This window comes from Balaenoptera acutorostrata, chromosome 20 (genome assembly GCF_949987535.1).
Source record: "Balaenoptera acutorostrata chromosome 20, mBalAcu1.1, whole genome shotgun sequence".
Lineage (NCBI taxonomy): Eukaryota > Metazoa > Chordata > Mammalia > Artiodactyla > Balaenopteridae > Balaenoptera > Balaenoptera acutorostrata.
Window position 1 is genome coordinate 36,722,962 of NC_080083.1, and position 19,511 is coordinate 36,742,472.

At 39.0% G+C, this 19,511-nt stretch overlaps 1 pseudogene; it reads right to left on the reverse strand.

The window, feature by feature from the left end:
* LOC103016731 (leucine-rich repeat-containing protein 37A3-like) overlaps positions 1-19,511 on the reverse strand; it is a 74,351-nt pseudogene that overhangs the window by 7,640 nt on the left and 47,200 nt on the right.

Genomic DNA, 19,511 nt, shown 5'->3' on the forward strand with positions numbered 1-19,511 from the left:
CGATGCGTCCTAATTTTATGGAAGATGTATTTTTTCCCAGAATGTGAGATTAGTTCAAAAACCTTAATATTTCTTACTCTAGTATTTGCATCCTCTAAAACAAGTATACTGTTGGATAAGTCTTTTGATTTGCTTTTAACCTCAGATGGGGATTTTGGAGGGATGGAGGCAGAAGGCCTGCCCTTGAAGTACTGTTTCAGGGTAGAGGAACCTGCTGCCTTGTGTTCCTTTATGAATGAAGACTCTGGGCTTCCCTGGTGGCGCAGTGGTTGAGAGTCCGCCTGCTAATGCAGGGGACACGGGTTCGAGCCCTGGCCTGGGAAGATCCCACATGCCGCGGAGCGGCTGGGCCCGTGAGCCACAGCTGCTGAGCCTGCGCGTCTGGAGCCTGTGCTCCGCAATGAGAGAGGCCGCGACGGTGAGAGGCCCGCGCATCGCGATGAAGAGTGGCCCCCGCTTGCCACAACTGGAGAAAGCCCTCGCACAGAAACGAAGACCCAACACAGCCAAAATCAATCAATCAATCAATCAATCAATCAAACATACACATCTGATTCAAGATCCTCATTAAAAAAAAAAAAAAAGAGAGTCAGCCTGTCCTTTGAAGATTTGAAGCCAGGCATTGACTTCTCCTTTAAAAAAAAAAAAAAAAGAAAGAAAAGAAATGAATGAAGACTCTGCATTGGAGGACTTTCCCACCAGCTTCCTGGGCCTCTGCACCATGAGAAGTTGTTTCAGCTTTCTTGGGGATGGCCTCCAGAGCCTTCTTTCTTCGGCAGGGCTTGCCAAGAATTGCTGGGCATTCTGTTTCCTCCTGATGCTCTCATCTCCCACTGCTTGGAGGTGCATTTTCTGTAGGCCCCTCTGGCCTTTGCGGACCCTGTTCACTCTCAGCAGCTTTTCCTCTGTACTCTCAGTCTTTGCTAGGCTGTCTTTCTTTGGTGGGCAGTTTCCAATTTCTTTTGAAAGATGTAGTGTTTAAACATGGCACGTAAAATTTTGCAACGTGTATGCGTGGCAGGTTTTTCTTCCTTTTTAACCTCATCTATTTTTTCTTGAGTTTCTGCATCTAACAAATTTTCCAGAAAATGGAGTTTCCTCAATTTATTTTTATTAGTTGAATTCGTGGGTACAGGTTTAACAGAAGGGCTCCTTGTATTGTTTTCAAAAACCCCAGTGGCATATTTCCATCTTGTTTATTTGAAAAAAGAAGTTGAAGGAATGGTAATAATGTTGATTCCACATCTCCTAGATTTCCCTCTGAGATATAAGGCAGTATGTAATTTCGTGCCTTGATAATATCACTTTTAATATTAAATTCCAGCTGCTCATTCATGAAGCCTGACAAGCTGACAGCACTTTTATCTGAGGATGCCCTCTCTGACTCAGTAGTCAGCTCGGGGCTGTTGTTCTTCTTCCGCGCTTGTAACACCTTGATCAACGATCCTTCTGCATTACCTAGCGATGTTTCTTCATCAGTCAAAAAAGAGGAGACTGTTTTTGATCATTGAAGACTGATGGGACAGCTTTTTGTCAGTCCACAGCCAAATAAATTAGGAAACAGTCAACGTTTGAGTGCCACTTAGGAGAAAAAGAAATCCACACTGAAGCCTATGACTGGCAACAACAAAATGTGAAAAAGATATTTCTTGAAAATGTGGCTATCTACTCAGAAAATTCTGTAGTGGGAAATATAGTAACTATATTCAGGATTACTCCACTGGTTCCCAGGGGCCAGTACTCAAGAAAAGCCATGGCTGGAAAAAAAATACACCCCTACTCAGCTGGACTCTCTGCGGATCTACTGTGACTCCTCACATTCATATACCCCATCCTGTCCTGTCTCAGAGGCAGAGGAATGTGAGGCTTCCTCTCTCCACCTCTTCAGTGTGCTTGCGTTCTTGCTACTATAACAGATGACCACGACAACAACCGCCGCTAACAGGTGGTCATCTGGACATGTCCTTCTCCACCCACTCACCGAGTTCTTTGCTAAGTCCCTGCTTCCATATATCCCAGCCGCCATAACAGAAGGCTCTATACAGAAAAAAAACCCTATGTCCGCCCTGGCTCTTTGCTAAACTTTCGGCAGGAATCTGGGCTATAAGTTAAGAGATTTGCCAGACTGTATGCCAATGTGGAATGTTCAATAAATCAATGGAATAATACTTGAGGTCCTAAAATGCAGAAGGGAGAAAGCAACTTGTGTCACATGGCTACCTGGCTTTCATTTCATTTTACTTCTAATATTTCCAGCTTTACTTGGGGAACCATCCAAAGCTTTTGACTGTGTGAAGCTAATGTGTACCATTGTGTAGCTGGGCTTCTCTTCCAAAAGGATTAAAAGTATTTTTGGTCAGGATCAAAGGAGGAGGGAAGGGTCATGAGAAAGGAGGAGCATGGGCTTGCAGAGAGCCCCAAACTGGGTACAGGAAATCAGGGCACTAGGGTCATAGCACTTAACACCTGTGATTTTGTTTTTCATCACCTGTAAAAGGAGATTAAAAATGCCTTTTCTGCCCATTTCTGGGCGAGAAGGGAGTAATATAATAAGTAAAAAAATTGGGGGAGTTCCCTGGTGCTCTAGTGGTTAGGACCCGCCACTTTCCCTGCTGTGGTGCGGGTTCAATCCCTGGTTGAGGAGCTAAGATCCCACAAGCTGTGTGGCATGGCCAAAAATAAAAAATTGTGTTGAAAAATCAGCAATATTGTCTTTATAGAAGTAGCAAAGTGTTATTATACACGATGTGCTCTAGATCACTGAAAGAGACCTGTATTCAAGCTACCTGGTCATATAAGCACATTTTCAAAGTCATCAAGTTAGTGCCAATAAATCTAATATATAGAAAAATAGTTGAAAGCCCTAAATGTTTTGTGGATAGAAAAGCTTGAGATTCACAGCAAGTTCAGAGCTGGACAGTGGAAGAATAAACTAGCTCTCCCAGACATTAGAAGGTCTAGGTGGAAGCTTCTAGTTATGGAACCAGAAACTCTCAGGCTCCAAATAGGACATAAAACAGCATCACTTGTACTCTTTATAAAGTTGCAGAAACAAACAAAATAAACAAAAATAAATTTACACCTGTCCTATAAGACAAAGGGTACTTGAGACCTAATGTATATAAAATCAGTTAAGAAATTGTGGTGCACTATATGAATAAGTTCTCATTTGCAGAGAGCACAGCATAGGCTATATGGCCATTAATGTTAATTCCCTTCCTCCTTACATTCCTTTCTCTTGTTCCTTTATGTATGCGGATCTGTTACATTATTAAGCTAACTGTGTACCTGAGCTCTTATTAGCTTAATAATGTAACCAAGAATCTGATTTTTAGCAAGGGGGTAGTTCCTAGAAACTTAGGGAGCTGGAACTCTGAATGAATAAATTAAAATAATGCAATTATATCATTAACTTTAAAATTTATCATCATTGATTAAAAATAAAAATTATTTAAAAATTAAATTAAAAATTAAAAATTTATTATCCCGCAATTGAGACTCACCACAACATGTAACATCTGTCAGGCATTCACTGTCACAACGCAGCTTGACTGTCTTACACACAACCTCAATATTATTTTTAAATGGGCAGAGGCAGCAGGCCATATGGCTAGGTAAGCCCCTATAAATGAAAACACAGGTAATTAAATTCGTGGTAAAAGAGTTACTTGAGTAGGTAGAAGAGGTAGGCCAAAGCCACCACAGACCAGTGCAAAAAGGAGTTCTTGGGGCATATGGACTGGAGAACTGGATAGGGGCCGGTTGGCCAACTGCTGCTCTTGTCTGTTGTAAATAAATCTAGAGGAGAAGACAGGTGCACAACAGAAGGATTAGGATGACAGTAGGTATGGTATGCCTAGAAAAAAGGGAATAGGGATTAGTATTGGGTGACATTGATCTGTAGTTTAATTCAGAAATATCTTCTTCCAACACAAAAGCCTCACTTGGGGTTGAGAGTACACAGGAAGAAGGCAGATTTCTAAGAAGAGTCTGAATAAGAGCACACCTTCTGGAGTCCCTTTCTCAGTTCCTATTTGTGAGTAGTAATATATTAGAAATTATTCTTGTAATAAAAAAGCATCGTGTGGTTAAACAATAACAGAGATCGCATTGGCCAAATCTGGACAAAAGGAACATTCCAAAGAATAATATTATCATTATAATAAGTTATAACATATTTAATTTTAAGAAAAGCAAATGAGTTCATAATGATACTGACAATGAAAAGTGGGAGAGCTCTTCTTTATAGAATAATGTCAGAAAATAAATGCAAAAGGAATGATAGAATTAGGAAAGTGTCATTTTGCAGCTATCGATGTAATAATCGATTCAGACAAGGATTATCATTGATGCACAGTTGGGTGAAGAGTTGTTTGAAAGTAGGATCTTCACTGATCCCAAAGTATCACCCCACATATTATTTATCAATTACCAAGGGGAAAAATAACTTTACCATGGAGAGATACGGAAGATACCACCTTAGTCAAGTGATCAAACTTAACACTGGGCCACCTGAAGTGATGAAGTATGAAGAATACATCACCTATATAGTATTCTTCCCCAAAATGTTTACTTTGAATCTAATGAGGAAACAGACAAATCCAGATTGTGGGGCAATTTACAAGACAACTGGCTTAGACTCTTCAAAAATGCCAATGTCATAAAAGATCAGAAAAAAAATAGTAGGGAAATATTCTAGATTAAAGGAAACAAAGCCATGACATGCAATGCCTAATCTTTAACTGGACCCTGTATCAAAACAAAACAGACTTAAAATAGGTTATTGGCTTCTGGCCGAGATGAAGTAACAAGGACCAATTTATCCTCCCACCTGAAACAATAAAAAAATCAGACACGACATATGAAACAACAGTTTTCAAGAACCTGGATTTCAGGCAGTAAAATTCAGTGATCTCCAGGAGATGGGAAATAAATGAAGTGATCCCTCTAATTGCCCTAAGTTACTTCTCGGAGAGAGTTTCCAGGTCATGGTACAGGGAAGAGAAGTCCAGGCAGAGACTGGTGGACTCCCTGACTGAGGAAATGGAGCTGAGAGTCTGGGAAAACCAAGGTAACTAGAGTTCACAAAGCAGAGTATCAGAGAGAAAAGAAGTGCACAGACAAAGAACTCTGGAGATATGCAGAGGGATCTCTTGAGAATTCAACAAAGTATTGGTCAGTACATTTGTGTGAGGAATTCCTTGATGCCAGGAAAGGAACCACATGAAAGGATTAATAATAAGAATAACTGGATATCACACAGGGTTGTACGAATAGTACCTGTTCCTACAAGTCAGACTGCAAAACCTCATGATACTCAGAAAGGACTTGTCTCCATAGTTGCAAATAATGAGCTCCAGACTCAAGGCTACTTGGACTCATACTCAACGAATGTTAAACACTAGACCTAAAAGAATAAAATGGTTCTGAGTAACTTAATTTCACCCAAAACAAAGCCCAAGGATTTTACAGGAATATATATATATATATATATATATATATATATATAGCACACAGTAAACTAAAACTCACAATATTTAGGATCATATGAAAAATTGCCAAGCATGCAAAGAAGTAGGAAAATATGACCCATACTGAGGAGAAAAGGCAATCAATCAAAACTAACCCATAGTCCATACAGATGTTAGAATTGGCAGAAAAGAACATTTAAAAAGTTATTATACTTGAAGAAAAGTTATTACAACTGTATTTCATATGTTAAGAAACCCAGACTAAACACTGAAAATGTTAAGTACAGGCATGGAAAATGTAAAACAGACCCAAATTGCGCTTCTAGAGATTAAAAACAATGTTTAAATGAAAAAGACATTGAAGGAGGTTAATGGCAGATTAGACACTGCAGAAAAAACGGTCAGTGAACATTAAGGCTTAGTAATAGAAACGATCCAAAATGAAACAAAAAGGGTAACAAAAGAGGGGCTTCCGTGGTGGCGCAGTGGTTGAGAATCTGCCTATCAATGCAGGGGACACGGGTTCGAGCCCTGGTCTGGGAAGATCCCACATGCCGTGGAGCAACTAGGCCCGTGAGCCACAACTACTGAGCCTGCGCGTCTGGAGTCTGTGCTCTGCAACAAGAGAGGCCACGATAGTGAGAGGCCCGCGCACCGCGATGAAGAGTGGCCCCCGCTTGCCGCAACTAGAGGAAGCCCTCGCACAGAAACAAAGACCCAATGCAGCCAAAACAAAAAAAAAAAAGAGTAACAAAATAAAACGACAACAAAAATGAATACAGCATCAGTGAGTTGTGCAACAACTTCAAGTGTCCTAATACATGGGTACTTAGAATCCATGAAGGAGAGGAGAAATACAAAATTGTGAAGAAATAACAGCCAACACTTTTCCCAATTGGTAAACACTATAAACCCACAGTCAAGAAGATCAATGAACTTTAAGCATAAGAAACATGGACAAAACTACTCCAAGGCACAAAAAATAATCAAATTGCTCAAAACCAGCAATAAAGAGAAAAATTTAAAAGCAGCCAGAGGAAAAAACTATACACTACATACAGAGGAACAAAGATAACAATGACAGCAGAATTCTTGTTGGAAACAATGTAAAGGAGTACTCAGTGGAATACCATCTTTAAAGCAGTGAATTGAATTCTATCAAGCTAGAATTCTATACCCAGATCTGTCAAAACTAAAGCAAAATGAAGACTATCTCAGACATAAAAAGGTGAAAGAATTCATTACTAGTAGACTTTCACTATAAGAAATGTTAAAAGAAGTATTTTTAAGCAGAAGGAAAATGACACCAGATTGGAATATGGATCTACACAAAAGACTAACAATCCTGGAACTGGGACTTCCCTGGTGGCTCAGTGGTTAAGAATCTTCCTGCCAGTGCAGGGGAAACAGGTTCGATTCCTGGTCTCGGAAGGTCCCACATGCTGCAGTGCAACTAAGTCCGTGCGCCACAACTCCTGAGCCCACGCGCCTAGACCCCGTACTCCACAACAAGAGAAGCCACCGCAATGAGAAGCCCGTGCACCGCAATGAAGACCCAACACAACTAAAAAAGAAAAAAGAAAAAAAAATCCTGGGAATATACTTTTCAGTAAAAGAACAAAGTGTATCTCAGTCCTCATGACTAAAGAGAGGAATCAAGTAGTAGTAGGTGGAAAGGTGGCTTTGATTCTCTGTTTGTGGGTTCTGAATCTGAATGAATTATTGTCCTTACCTCAATGAGACAGAGAATTGTAACCAAAATCGTCACTACTACAGTTACAGATATTGCCAAGATGAGTTTGTTGTTATAGCCATATACTGGAAGTTCTTTTGGGAGCTAAAAAAATAAATAACAATTTTTTAAAAACAAGGAGATAGAAGGGATGAAAGCTAACTATTCTTAAACTTATTCTAAACAATAGCTAACTATTCTTAAACTACTATAAAACCCAATCCTTTCAGGCGAGTGGCTTCTATAAGAACAAGCTAAATTTAATGTTATTTATCTTATCATTAGCATTTTCTTCCACAATTTATTTATCTACAATTTATTTGTCTTGTGTTATGTCCTTTTCTCGTCTACCCTAGGAAGAGTGGCACACTCTCTAAATGAGCCAAGTGGGAGATCACTGTCTTAGCCAGTGTCATGGCTGAAGATAAGATACAGACGAGGAGCCTGTGGTATTCCTGCTTGAGCACGTTCACGGCATGTCCTAAACTGAGTAAAAGTCCAGGTCCCATGTTTCAGGGGTTCTCCTCACCTCACTTGACTCCTGCTCTTTCTGCTCACTCTGGGCTTCTGTGCTCTCACTGATAGAGTTGTCACTTTTCCACTGGTCCGTATCCCATTCCGCTTTGGACACCTTTACTTCTTGCTGCTTGCTGAGAAGCTTCATCAGGAGGCCTGTTCTAGAGATGAGGTTGGCACAGGCCAGCTGCACGTGGGTCTCCGAGCAGTCTATTTTCAAAGTCTGGATAAAATGAGAAATGAGCCTTTGCACGTCATTGTTGGGGATGAGGGACCATAGCTGCTGCTTTAGCTGAGTTTCAACTTGATCACCCAGGGATGTGAGCCCTGGGAAAGTGAAGCCTGTGGGCTTAGAGGATAATTCAGTGCCCGTGTTGTGGTACTCCCATTGTGTTTCGTTGGTGTGTTGAACACTTGGCATACTGTTGTCGGCAGCAACAGTAGAATGTGCAGTGGAGACGTTCCTATGGGTAGTGTTTCCAGGGCCGGTTCCTCCTGGCAGAGTAGAATTCCTGTAGAAATAATTTCTTCAGAAACATTTTGTGCTGTATTGTTTTCTGAAGTAGTGTTTTCTGTAGATTGGTCTGAAAGAGAAAATAATTCTGGAAAGGGATTTTCCTGAGAAGTCTCTTCTCCTGAAGATGAAACAGCCTCTCGCAGAGGGGAATTTATGAGACTCCTCACTACAGAGAACGGAGGGCTTGCAAGCATCATTCTATTGGGTGAACTTTTCTTTCTAAACTTTTGACTCCTTTTGACTTTGGGTTTTCTGTGGACCCGATGAGTCGTAATTTTATGGAAGATGTATTTTTTCCCAGAATGTGAGATTAGTTCAAAATCCTTACTATTTCTAACTCTAGCATTCGCATCCTCTAAAACAAGTTTAGTGTTGGATAATTCTTTTGATTTGCTTTTAACCTCAGGTGGGGATTTTGGAGGGATGGAGGCAGAAGGCCTGCCCTTGAAGTACTGTTTCAGGGTAGAGGAACCTGCTGCCTTGTGTTCCTTTATGAATGAAGACTCTGCATTGGAGGACTTTCCCACCAGCTTCCTGGGCCTCTGCACCATGAGAAGCTGTTTCAGCTTTCTTGGGGATGGCCTCCTGAGCCTTCTTTCTTCGGCAGTGCTCGCCACAGATGGCTGGGCATTCTGTTTCCTCCTGACGCGCTCATCTCCCACTGCTTTGAGGTGCATTTTCTGTAGGCCCCTCGGGCCCTTGAGGACCCTGTTCACTCTCAGCAGCTTTTCCTCTGTACTCTCAGTCTTTGCTAGGCTGCCTTTCCGTGGTTGGGCAGTTTCCAACTTCTTTTGAAAGATGTAGCGTTTATACATGGCACTTAAAAGGTTGGAACGCGTACGCGTGGCAGGTTTTTCTTCCTTTTTCACCTCATCCATTTTTTCTTGAGTTTCTGCATCTAACAAATTTTCCAGAAAATGGAGTTTCGTCACTTTATTTTTATTAGTTAAATTGTTGCATACAGGTTTAACAGAAGGGCTCCTTGTATTGTTTTTCAAAAGGCCCAGCGGCATATCTCCATCTTGTGTATTTGAAAAAAGAAGTTGAAGGAATGGTAATAATGTTGATTCCACATCTCCTAGATTTCCCGCTGAGATATAAGGCAGTATGTAATTTCGTGCCCTGATAATATCACTTTTATTATTAAAGTCCAGCTGCTCATTCATGAAGCCTGACAAGCTGACAGCACTTTTATCTGAGAATGCCCTCTCTGACTCAATAGTCAGCTCAGGGCTGTTGTTCTCCTTCTGTGCTTGTAACACCTTCATCAACGATCCTTCTGCATTCCCTAGCGATGTTTCTTCATCTGTCAAAAAAGAGGAGACACTTTTTGATAATTGAACACTGATTGGACAGCTTTTTGTCAGTCCATAGCCAAATAAATTAGGAATCAGTCAACGTTTGAGTGCCACTCAGGAGAAAAAAAACCCCACACTTAAGCCTATGACTGGCAACAACAAAATGTGAAAAAGATATCTCTTGAAAAAGTGGCTATCTACTCAGAAAATTCTGTAGCATGAAATATAGTAACTATATTCAGGATTACTCCACTGGTTCCCAGGGGCCACTACTCAGGAAAAGCCAAGGCTGGAAGACAAATACTCCCCTACTCAGCTGGATTCTCTGCAGATATACTGTGACTCATCACATTCACATACCCCATCCTGTCCTGCCTCAGAGGCAGAGGAGTGTGAGGCTTCCTCTCTCCACCTTTTCAGTGTGCTTGCAGTCTTGCTATTATTACAGATGACCATGACAACAACCGTCACTAACAGGTGGTCATATGGACATGTCCTTCTCCAGCCACCCACCGAGTCCATTGCTCAGTCCCTGCTTCCATATATCCCAGCTGCCATAACAGAAGGCTCTATACAGAAAAAAACACTATGTCCGCCCTGGCTCTTTGCTAAAATTTGGGTAGGGATCTCAGCTATAAGTTAAGAGATTTGCCAGATTGTATGCCAATGTGGAATGTTCAACAAATCAATGGAATAATACTTGAGGTCCTAACATACAGAAGGGAGAAAGCAACTTCTCTCAGATGGCTACTTTGCTCTCATTTCATTTCACTTCTAATATTTCTAGCTTTACTTGGGGAACCATCCAAAGCTTTTGACTGTGTGAAGCTAATGTGTACCATTGTGTAGCTGGGCTTCTCTTCCAAAAGGATTAAAAGTATTTTTGGTAAGGGTCAAAGGAGGAAGGAAGGGTCATGAGAAAGGAGGAGCATGGGCTTGCAGAGAGCCCCAAACTGGGGACAGGAGATCGGGCCACTAGGGTCATAGCACTTAACACCTCTGATCTTGATTTTCCTCACCTGTAAAAGGAGACTAAAAATGCCTTTTCTGCCGACTTCTGGGCGAGAAGGGAGTAATATAATTAGTAAAAAAATTGTTGGGCTTCCCTGGTGGCGCAGTGGTTGAGAATCTGCCTGCTGATGCAGGGGACACGGGTTCGAGCCCTGGTCTGGGAAGATCCCACATGCCACGGAGCAGCTGGGCCCGTGAGCCACAATTGCTGAGCCTGCGCGTCTGGAGCCTGTGCCCCGCGACGGGAGGGGCCACGATAGAGAAAGGCCTGTGCACCGCGATGAAGAGCGGTCCCCGCACCGCGATGAAGAGTGGCCCCCGCTTGCCGCAACTGGAGAAAGCCCTCGCACGAACCGAAGACCCAACACAGACAAAAAAATAAATAAATAAATAAATAAATAAGAAAATCCTTTAAAAAAAAAAAAAAATTGTTTGAGGGAGTTCCCTGGTGCTCTAGTGGTTAGGACCCGGCAATTATCCTGCTGTGGCCCGGGTTCATTCCCGGGTTAGGTACCTAATATCCCACAAGCAGTGTGGCACGGCCAAAAAATATATATATATATATATATATAATGTGTTGAAAAATCAGCAATATTTTCTTTATTGATGTAGCAAAGTGTTATTATATATTATGTGCTCTAGATCATTGAAAGAGACCTGTATTGAAGCTACCTGGGCATGAAAGCACATTTTGGAAGTAATCAAGTTAGTGCCAATAAATCTAATATATAGAAAAATACTTGAAAGCCCCTGAGTGTTTTGTGGATAGAAAAGCTTGAGATTCAGAGCAAGTTCAGAGCTGGACAGTCTAAGAATAAACTAGCTCTCCCATCCATTAGAAGGGCTAGGTGGAAGCTTCTGGTTATGGAATCAGAAACTCTCAGGCTCCAAATAGGATATAAAACAGCATCACTTGTACTCTTTATACAATTGCAGAAACAAACAAAATAAACAAAAATATATTAACATCCATCCTATAAGACAAAGGGTACTTGAGACCGAATGTATATAAAATCGGTTTACAAACTGTGATGCACTATTTTAATAAGTTCTCATTTGCAGAGAGCACAGCATAGGATATGTGGCCATTAATGTTAATTCCCTTCCCCCTTCCATTCTTTCTCTTGTTCCTTTACATATGCGGATCAGTTACATTATTAAGTTAACTATGCACATGAGCTATTATTAGCTTAATAATATAACCAAGAATCTGATTTTTAGCAAGGGGGTAGTTCTTAGAAACTTAGGGAGCTGGAACTCTGAATGAATGAATTAAAATAATGAAATTACATCATTAATATTACAATTTATCATCATTGATTAAAAATAAAAATTATTTAAAAATTAAATTAAAATTTAAAAATTTATTATCCCACAATTGGAACTTACCTCAACGTGTGACGTCTGTCAGGCATTCACTGTCACAACGCAGCTTGACTGTCTTAGGACAACCTCAACAGTATTTTTAAATTGGCAGAGGTGGCAGGCCATATGGCTAGGTAAGACCCTATAAATGGAAACACAGGTAATTAAATTCGTGGTAAAAGAGTTACTTGAGTAGGTAGAAGAGGTAGGCCAAAGCCACCACAGACCAGTGCAAAAAGGAGTTCTTGGGGCATATGGACTGGAGAACTGGATAGGGGCCGGTTGGCCAACTGCTGCTCTTGTCTGTTGTAAATAAATCTAGAGGAGAAGACAGGTGCACAACAGAAGGATTAGGATGACAGTAGGTATGGTATGCCTAGAAAAAAGGGAATAGGGATTAGTATTGGGTGACATTGATCTGTAGTTTAATTCAGAAATATCTTCTTCCAACACAAAAGCCTCACTTGGGGTTGAGAGTACACAGGAAGAAGGCAGATTTCTAAGAAGAGTCTGAATAAGAGCACACCTTCTGGAGTCCCTTTCTCAGTTCCTATTTGTGAGTAGTAATATATTAGAAATTATTCTTGTAATAAAAAAGCATCATGTGGTTAAACAATAACAGAGATCGCATTGGCCAAATCTGGACAAAAAGAACATTCCAAAGAATAATATTATCATTATAATAAGTTATAACATATTTAATTTTAAGAAAAGCAAATGAGTTCATAATGATACTGACAATGAAAAGTGGGGGAGTTCTTCTTTATAGAATAATGTCAGAAAATAAATGCAAAAGGAATGATAGAATTAGGAAAGTGTCATTTTGCAGCTATCGATGTAATAATCGATTCAGACAAGGATTATCATTGATGCACAGTTGGGTGAAGAGTTGTTTGAAAGTAGGATCTTCACTGATCCCAAAGTATCACCCCACATATTATTTATCAATTACCAAGGGGAAAAATAACTTTACCATGGAGAGATATGGAAGATACCACCTTAATCAAGTGATCAAACTTAGCACTGGGCCACCTGAAGTGATGAGGTATGAAGAATACATCACCTATATAGTATTCTTCCCCAAAATGTTTACTTTGAATCTAATGAGGAAACACACAGATCCAGAGTGTGGGGCAATTTACAAGACAACTGGCTTAGACTCTTCAAAATTGCCAATGTCATAAACGACCAAAAAAAAAATAGTAGGGAAATATTCTAGATTAAAGGAAACAAAGACATGACATGCAACGCCTAATCTTTAACTGGACCCTGTATCAAAACAAAACAGACTTAAAATAGGTTATTGGCTTCTGGCCAAGGTTTAGTAACAAGGACCAATTTAACCTCCCACCTGTAACAATGAAAACATCAGACAGGACATATGAAACAACAGTTTTCAAGAAACTGGACCTCAGGCAATAAAGTTCAGTGATCCACAGGAGACAGGAAATAAATGAAGTGATCCCTCTAATTGCCCTAAGTTACTTCTCGGAGAGAGTTTCCAGGTCATGGTACAGGGAAGAGAAGTCCAGGCAGAGACTGGTGGACTCCCTGACTGAGGAAATGGAGCTGAGAGTCTGGGAAAACCAAGGTAACTAGAGTTCACAAAGCAGAGTGTTAGAGAGAAAAGAAGTGCACAGACAATGAACTCTGGAGATATGCAGGGGGGTCTCTTGAGAATTCAACAAAATATTGGTCAGTACATTTGTGTGAGGAATTCCTTGATGCCAGGAAAGGAACCACATGAAAGGATTAATAATAAGAATAACTGGATATCACACAGGGTTGTACGAATAGTACCTGTTCCTACAAGTCAGACTGCAAAACCTCATGATACTCAGAAAGGACTTGTCTCCATAGTTGCAAATAATGAGCTCCAGACTCAAGGCTACTTGGACTCCTACCCAACGAATCTTAAGCGCTAGACCTAAAACAATAAAATGGTTCTGAGTAACTTAATTTCACCCAACACAAAGCACAAGCATTTTACAGGAATATACATATATATATATATATATATATATATATATATATATATATAGCACACAATAAACTAAAACTCACAACATCTGGGATCATACGAAAAATTGCGAAGCATGCAAAGAAGTAGGAAAATATGACCCATACTGAGGAGAAAAGGCAATCAATCAAAACTAACCCATAATCCATACAAACGTTAGAATTGGCAGAAAAGAACATTTAAAAAGTTATTATACATGAAGAAAAGTTATTACAACTGTATTTCATATTTTAAAAAACCCAGACTAAACACTGAAAATGTTAAGTACAGGCATGGAAAATGTAAAACAGACCCAAATTGCGCTTCTAGAGATTAAAAACAATGTCTAAATGAAAAAGACATTGAACGAGGCTAATGGCAGATTAGACACTGCAGAAGAAAGGGTCAGTGAACATTAAGGCATACTAATAGAAACTATCCAAAACGAAACAAAAAGAGTCACAAAACAAAACAACAACAAAAATGAATAGGGCCTCAGTGAGTTGTGCAACAACTTCAAGTGACCTAATATATGGGTACTTAGAGTCCATGAAGGAGAGGAGAAATACAAAATTGTGAAGAAATAATAGCCAACACTTTTCGAAATTGGTAAACACTATAAACCCACAAAGTCAAGAAGATCAATGAACTTTAAGCATAAGAAACATGGACAAAACTACACCAAGGCACAAAAAATAATCAAATTGCTCAAAACCAGCAATAAAGAGAAATATATAAAAGCAGCCAGACGAGAAAACTGTACACTACATACAGAGGAACAAAGATAACAATGACAGCAGAATTCTTGTTGGAAACAATGTAAAGGAGAACTCAGTGGAATAACATCTTTCAAGTAGTGAATTGAATTCTATACAGCTAGAATTCTATACCCAGATGTGCCCAAACAAAAGCAAAATGAAGACTATCTCAGATATACAAAAGCTGAAAGAATTCATTACTAGTAGACTTTCACTATAAGAAATGTTAAAAGAAGTATTTTTAAGCAGAAGGAAAATGACACCAGACTGGAATATGGATCTACACAGAAGATTAAGAATACTGGAATTGGGACTTCCCTGGTGGTTCAGTGGTTAAGAATCTTCCTGCCAGTGCAGGGGACATGTGTTCAATCCCTGGTCCGGGAAGATCCCACATGCCATGGAGAAACTAAGCCCGTACGCCACAACTACTGAGGCTGCACTCTAGAGCCTGTATGCCACAACTACTGAAGCCCACGCTCCTAGAGCCTGTGCTCTGCAACAAGAGAAGCCATCTTATGAGAAGTCAGTGCACCGCAACGAAGATTAGCCCCTGCTCGCCACAAATTGAGAAAGTCCATGTGAAGCAACAAACACCCAACACAGCAAAAAAAACAAATTAAAAAAAAATACTTAAAAAAAATTTTAAAGGATTTTAGTCATTCAATATAAGTCTCCAACCACAATGGAATTAAATTAGAAATGAACAAATCCAAAAAATCTCCAAATATTTGGAAACTAAAGAACAAACTTCTGAGTAACTTTGTGGTCAAAGAAGAAATCAAAAGCGAAATCAGAAACTATTTTGAACTCACTGAAACTGAAAACATAATATGTCAACATGTGGGATATTGCTAACCCTGTACTCAGCTTCCTCAACTTCCACCTTAAACTGGAAAAACCAGAGCAAATTAATCACAGAGTAAGAGAAGAAAGAACACAATAAAGATCAAAGTAGAAATAAATAAAATGGAAAACAGAAAATTCCTATAGATATTAAAAGGATAATAAGAGAATATTATAGAATACTTTATACCAATAAGTTCAAGATGAAATGGACAAATTCTTTGAAACACATGCACTACTAAAGTTTATTCAAGAATAAAGATATTAAAGATACTGGATGTGCAGTTTAAAACTTTCCAACAAAGAAAACTTCAGGTCCAGGTGGCTTAACTGATAAATTCTACCAAACACTTAAGGAAAAAAATAATGCCAATTCTACACAAACTCTTCCAGAAAGTTGAAGAGAAGGGAATTCTTTCCAACTTATTTATAAGGCCAACTTTCACTGTATCCAGATTAGACAATGACTTTACAAGAAAACTATAGACCAATATCTCTCATGAACACATAGGCAAAAATTCTTAACAAAATTTTAGCATATCAAATCCAAAAATATATAAAAAGATGATACACCATGACCAAGTGGGGTTTATCTCAAGAAAGAAAGGTTGGTTTAATATTTGAAAATCAATTTACCCAACTTAGTACACTAAACAAGAAAAATCAGGACATCTCTGGTGGGGCAGTGGATAAGCACCACCTGCCAGTACAGGGGACATGGGTTTGAGCCTTGGTCCGGGAAGATCCCACATGCCACAGACCAACTAAGCCTGTGCACCACAACTACTGAGCCTGCGCTCTAGAGACCATGAGCCACAACTACTGAGCCCACGTGGCACAATTAGTGAAGCCTGTTCACCTAGAGCCCGTGCTCTGCAACAAGAGAAGCCACCGCATGAGAAGCCTGCATAATACAACGAAGAGTAGTCCCTGCTCAACACAGCTAGAGAAAGCCTGTGTGCAGCAATGAAGACCCAATGCAGCCAAAAATAAATAAAAAATTAAGAAAAGAGAAGAAGAGAAAAATCACATAATCATTGCAATAGATGCAGGAAAAGAATGAAAAAATCTAACATCCATTCTAATTAAAGAAAAGAACAGCCTTCAGTAGACTAGAAATGGAAGGAGACTTCCTCAACTTGATAAATGACTTCGACAAGAAACCTAACATCATATTTAATGGTGAAGGACAAAGTACTTTCTCTCCAGGATGAGGACAAAGGCAAGGATGTCTGCTCTCATTACTTCTATTTGACATTGCACTGAAGCTTCTAGCCAGTGCAATAGGGCAACAAAAAGAAAAGAGATATTCAGAATGGAAAGGAAAAAGTAAAACTATCTTTATTTGCAGATAACATGATTATGTAGAAAACCTGATAGAATCTACAAAAATGCTACTGGAACTAATAAATGAGTTTATCAAGTTTGCAGGGTACAAGATCAACATACAAAAAGATTAATTTATCTCAACAAACAAGCAGAGATCAAAGTTTTAAAATACTACTTATAATAGAATCAAACATATAAAATACTTAGAATAAATCTGACAAAAGATGTAAAAGACTTGCACACTGAAAACTGTAAAATATTGCTGGGGGAAATTAAGGAAGACCTAAATAACTGGAGAGATATAATGTATTCATGGATCAGAAGATTTAAAACTGTTAAGACATCAATTCTCCCCAAATTGATTTATAGATCAAAATCCCAGTAGGCTTTTCTATAGAAATTTACAAGCTATTTCTAAAATTCATATGGAAATAAAATTTAGAATAACTAAAACAACTTTGAAAAAGAACAAAGTTGAAGAACTAACAGTAACTGATTTCAAGGCCTATGAAGTTACACTTTCAAGACACTGTGATAGTAGTGTATAGATAGACAAAAAGGTCAAAGGAACAGAATAGAAAGTTCAGAAGTAGAGAGATGTGGACAACTGAATTTCAGGTTCAAAGGGATTTAAGTGGAGAAGCGATAGTCTTTTTAAAAAATGATGCTGGAACAATTGAATATCCAGGTGCAAAAAAAAAAAAAATGAACTTCCATCCAAACGATATACAGAAATGAACTCAAATTGGTTTAAATATCTAAATGTAAAACATAAAACTAAAAAACATAAAACTATGAAACTTCTAGAACAAAACAGGTGAAAAATTTTATGACCTTGAGTTAGGCAAGATTTCGTAGATACAACACCAAAAGCATAATCCATAAAAGAAAAAAATAGATAAATTAGACACCATCAAAATTAAGAATTTCTGCCCTGCAAAAGACACTCCTGAGAGAATGAAAAGATGAGTCACAGAATGGGAGGAAATACTTAGCAACTTACATATTGGATAAAGGACTAATTTCCAGAATATATAAAGAACTCTCAAAATTCCAGAAAAATATAGATAAAAGATGCAAAGATATACAGATGGAAAATAAGCATATGAAAAGATGTTTGTCATGATTAATCATTAGGGATGCTACAGTGAGATACAACTACACACCTATTAAACTATGTCAAATTGAAAATACTGAGCAGAGCAAGAGTTGGCTGCAAAGTGAAGAAAATGCAACTCTCATAAAATGCTGGTAGAGATGTAAAATGATCAAACCACTATGGAAAATAGGTATTTTTTTAAAACTTAAACATACACTTACCAATGATCCAGCCATTCTACTTGCAGGTATTTACCCAAGAGAAATGGAAGTATACCTCCATACAAAGACCTGTACACAAATATTCATAGCAACTTTATCTGTAATAGACAAAGACTAAAACAACTCAAATGTCCATCAATGGTGAATAGATAAATGGTGGTACATCCATATAATGGAATACTATTCAGCAATAAACAGAAATGAATTACTGATATATACAACAATATGGATGAAGATTAAAATAATCATGCTGAGTAGGAAGCCAGTTAGAAAAAAGTATACACTGTATGATTGCATTTACATAAAATTCTAGAAAATGCAAACAAAAAGCAGATCAAAGGTTGCATGGCGATTGGGAAGGGCAAGGAACGATGGGAAGGAAGAATTACAAAGAGACATTAAGAAACTTTCTGAGATGATGGACATTTTGATTTTGGTGATGTCTTCATGGTGTGTATGTATGTGTGTGTGAAAACACAGATTATTGTATGTCAATTATACATCAAAAAGATGTTAAAAGAAATGATATTATATGAGAGAGACAACTGGGGAAATTTGAATAGCAACTCTTTATTAGGTAATATTATTGTGTAGGAATTTAATTTCTTCAATACTGTGTGTTAACAGTATCGTAGTTACATAGGGAAATAATTTTTAATATCCAGAGAGGAGGGCATCTAGCTGACAAGAGAGGGATCACAACTGTGGCAGATGCTGTGGGAGGCTGAGGAAGATGAGGCTAGGGCAGTGACCAACAGATGTGACGGCGTGGTGAAGACAGTCATTTGTCAGCTGACCTGACAAAGACGGTTGGAACAGACTGCTAAATGCAGGGCCCTTTCCGCCTACTAATCTCATGCAATCCCGTCAACTAGCCTTGGCATAACAGAGAGTTTCTATTAGCTTGCCATATTGGAGGGGGGATGGCACAATTTAAGGTGCAGTAAGTTGTGTAATAAACTGTCACAATAGGATCCTACACAAATAGTTTTTTAAACTGCAAAAAAATAAAACTTGACCCTTCCCTCACAACATATATGAAAATTAACTCAAAATGAATCATAGACCTAAATGTAACTATACAACTTCTGGAAGAAAACATAGGAGAAAATCTTTCTGATTTTGGGTTAGACAATGGGGTCTCAGACAAAGATTTCTTAGATAAGACACAAAAAAGCACAAACCATCTAAGAAAAATTGCTAAGGGACTTCCCTGGTGGTTAAGACTCCGAGTTCCCAATGCAGGGGGCCCGGGTTCAATCCCTGGTCAGGGAACTAGATCACACGTGCCTGCCGCAACTAAGAGTTCGCATGCCACAACTAAGAAGCCCATGAGCCACAACTAAGGA